Raw genomic sequence first — 4,168 nt, 5'->3', positions numbered from 1 at the left:
TCTTTTTTTTTCCTTTTTTTTTTTTTCAATAGAAAGAACAAAAAAGAAAAGAGTATCAGCATGATCGGAATTTTAGGGAAAGTAAATAATAAATTCAAGTGGTGATGTCATTGTACAGTACCAGGTTTATTATCGGAATTACAATTGGAATTTTCGCTTTTTGATTCCATTGTGACAATAATGTCGATTCTATGGGAAGGAAACAGGCCTGTTTAGGGTAAAATTGTACAGGCCCTAGACTGAATGTTCCCACGTATCGATTTCGTCACTCTGTATCTCCTGCTAAGAGTTTGACACATCTTTTCTTTTAACAATTGTTCTTTTGCGCTCAAATTTTCTAATTTCTCTCCGTTGTTTTTTCATAACACGATCGACAGTACAACATGTTTTTAGTTGATACTGAGAGGCGTCTCCGCGACAAATATCTTTTATTTGACGATCCGTGGAAGTGCTGAAACTGAACATTCATTCTGAAGTACAAAGCTCTTTAAGAGGCGATTTAGAGAAAGAATGTATAAAAGAGAGAAAGAGTGTGAGAGAAAGAGAGAGGGAGAGAAAGAGAGAGAGAGAAAGAGAGAGAGAGAGAGAGAGGAAGAGAATATAAGCTGCAGTAAGAAAAAAGAAATTAGTACGACAGGAGAATCGTAAGCTATTTTTTGTAAAAGAAAAAGTGAGAAAACGAATTAACGAATACATAGGTAGAGTGCATCTTTTTCGTTTCTGAAATTTGTAAATTGTTCTAGTTGTTCTATACGCGTATTAAAAAAGATATCTAATTTTTTGTTTTCTCTAAAACTTTATTTATTTGTGTTGTAAATCTATTTTCGTTATTTTCTCTTCTTTCTTTTTAGTCCGGTGATCATTAATTTTGTTGTATTTTTATTTGACGAATGTAAATGGTACATTTGATTAAGGACAATTCTCCCAGTGTACACAGCGGTGTAATTTAAGATTAGCGTGTTGTACAAAGACTTCATATCGGAATTCTCGCGTATTTGTCGTGTGTACATATATATATATTAAATACGTTAATTAATTACGATTTCTTATTGGGAGTTCCTCGTTGTAATATGAGTTATAACTGTCCGGCTTTTGTATATTTCGCAGATTTTAGACTCATGGTTAACATTCTATCCAAAAGAAATACACACAACGAATTACTTTTCTCGGTCGAAGGGAAAATTTCTAGCTGAAAAGAGTTTAAACTTTGCTGAATCTGAAGGCCATAAATATTTCTTACTTTCCGCTGATCTTTTCCCATGTGCAACAACAATTATAAACATCATAGGATATAGGAAGCAATTATCGAATCAAACACTAAACACAATACTAGAGAAAGAAAAGCATTTTGATCGATATACTTGGTGTCTAAAGAACTGACCTAGAAAACTTTTCGAGGTACTAAATTTTACTTATTCGCACAGACAAAGAAAAATAAAGTATTTTCTAATAACGAAGAAATGAGAAATTATGTACAATTTAAGATTTCGATAACAAGGTTTCGGATAAATGAAAAATATATTTAATACATATACATATAGTTCCTCGAAGAGTTTTCACGAGCCAACAGATCGATTTGTTCATCACTTTTTTATGTATTCATTCAGTTTCAAACGAATAGTCAAATTGGTAAATTTATGTAGTTACAAAAAATGCGAGGTTTTAGCAAACGACAAAGCCACGTTTTACTGTTGTAACATGCTTAAAACACAAATTTTTAAACACGACATTAAAGTTTAGAGAGATCTGTAACTAGGGAATAAGATATTTAAAAAAAAAAAAAAAACGGAATACAGAAGAATGAATTTTACTGAAATCCCACTGCGTTCTATGGATTTCGCTAGTAATAGAAAAAATATAAAACTACAGTGTATCGAGTTCTTCAACTACTTACTGTTTAACTTGTGTTTATTTGACCGCAGATTTTATTTAAAAAAAAAAAAAGAAAACAAAAGAGAAGGAGCATAAACAAAATAATGACATGGAAAAATACTTGCAATTCGAGAAAAAAGGTTATGGGGAGAGCTAAACGAGCGATATTTTTGGCATTTGGTATTCCTTTATACTTTAGCCGATATTTTGTAATAAACATGTATACTAGTGTAAGTTACTTGCGTTAACCAGGTGCGAATGTGAGATAAGGGTGTGTATAGCTTTATGTTCATCACCTGGTTGGCAGTACTGTGAAACTTGTACATACTTTTGTAAGATAAATTTAAGTATGAACGTCTCCTTTGAGATCTTTCGAAAGAAAAAAGGAAACATCTATTAAGAGACGAGTGAAAAAAATCCATGTAAAACAGAGAACGGCAATTGAAAGGAAAAGTAACAAAAAAGAAAAAAAAAAACAGAAGGAAGGTAATGAAATTGCTTTTTGCGATTACACATACGTTCAGCTTTGTAATGTATTTTATTCGTTGTATAATTCTCTCTCTGATTGCTCTAACCTATCTGTATAATGGACATTCTGATAAAGTGACAAAGGCGTTCTGTTGCTACATATAAAGATATAAGTAAACCGTGTTATAGAGATGAGAAGACGAAAAACTTAGTAAAAAAACTCGTTAGTACAATAGTTTCAATGTTGTAAATAAAACAGATCAGTAGTGATTATTATTATTATTATTATTATATTATTATTATTATTATATGTACATATATATATATACACACACATATATATATATACATATACATATATATATAAAAGAGAAAGTTCGTCTCTATAATTATACCTGAACACATAATTTTTTTATTTGCAATTCATTGTTACATGTATGTGCCTAGTTATTAGCCACGTTGCAGTATATTCTACATTGTATAATAATTTAATTCGTACTATCGATTATTGGATGTAACAAGCTCTCCGATATCAATCTCTATATGAATATAATATTATGGCGTAACGTGTAAAGAGCTCATATTTAGGCATACATGAAATTTAATAAATCGGAATACATTTTACGAATTAACAAGTCTTAACGATATCTTTCCATGTGTAATAACCTTGATCTCTCGCATCCTCTCTCGTATCCACGTGTACTCAAAGTTTGTTTTTCGGTCATCATCTTTATTTATTTAATCCGTTATCTGATAATGAAATCAACCGTCGTATACGTACAGTGGCTCACAAAAATACTAGAATATATAGAACTAGAATTATTATAGAAAATTTTGATGAGTATATTATGTTCATTACACGGGACTTTTGGAAATTTCATTAGCATTATCATGAGACATGACTATCGTATTTATAACAATAAAATTTAAAACCAATCCGAAAATGTACTTAGAAGTTACAAGACATCTATTGCAAACATAAAGTTAATGAAATATTATTATACAGTGTGAATAGCAGTCTTAAATATACAAATAGTGTTAAAGATCGTCTCATTACATATTCTGGCTTATTAATATAGCGAATTGTATACTTGATTTATATGGTGTAATGTATGCTTCCAATAAATAGTTCGATCCGTTTCAAATTTAACCAATATAATTACGATAATAACGTCTCTCGTTATAATAATAATGAAATTTCAAAATGTTTTGTAAAATATATAGGTAAAAAGTTTCTAGAAGTATTCAAATACTTTGGTGAGCTACTGTATATGTACATTACATAAGTATTTGGACACTTCCAGATTATTACAAACATAGAAATACATCAAATAAAGCTCTGTAATCTAATTTTCGTCTCTGACTTTATTTCAGCTAACTATATACGATTTAGTAAATTGGTAATTGACTTTAAGTATATCTATTCAATGTTGACATGTTAGAATAATTGGAATGCAAATGTGTTTCCAACCACATTCTAAAATTTTATAGATTTTAAAAAGTGTCAGCTATTTATTAGAGATAAATACGAAACGTGATTGATACAAGTATATTCCTTGATTCAATTTTAATTTAGTAGAACATTTGATCCCATTTACGCCACGAAGTGAAGAATTAATAGTAGAGAAACATTCTTCTACTGTAATATTCCAAATATAGTGAAAATATCAATGTCCTAATTCAATTGTACCAAGTATCTAAATTTCTTATATACGATATTGTACATCAACTGTTATCGGATGGTTTATCGCAAAAACTTTCCGCACAGAAAGAACGTATTCATTGATCAAACAAAGTATTTTCGTTTTCTAATCTTATCTAGTTTTTC

General features: G+C 29.8%; 1 long non-coding RNA gene across 1 annotated transcript; it reads right to left on the bottom strand.

The window, feature by feature from the left end:
• Positions 1-29: 29 nt before the first annotated feature.
• Positions 30-3,000, bottom strand: LOC139995068 (uncharacterized). Its single transcript, XR_011801845.1, has 2 exons — positions 2,736-3,000; positions 30-457 (listed from the first exon to the last, which is right to left on the bottom strand). It is a non-coding gene; the product is annotated as an uncharacterized lncRNA (long non-coding RNA).
• Between the last annotated feature and the right edge of the window lie 1,168 nt (positions 3,001-4,168).

The sequence above is a fragment of the Bombus fervidus genome, chromosome 15, assembly GCF_041682495.2.
Source record: "Bombus fervidus isolate BK054 chromosome 15, iyBomFerv1, whole genome shotgun sequence".
NCBI lineage: Eukaryota > Metazoa > Arthropoda > Insecta > Hymenoptera > Apidae > Bombus > Bombus fervidus.
This window is presented reverse-complemented; position numbering and strand designations above follow the sequence as displayed.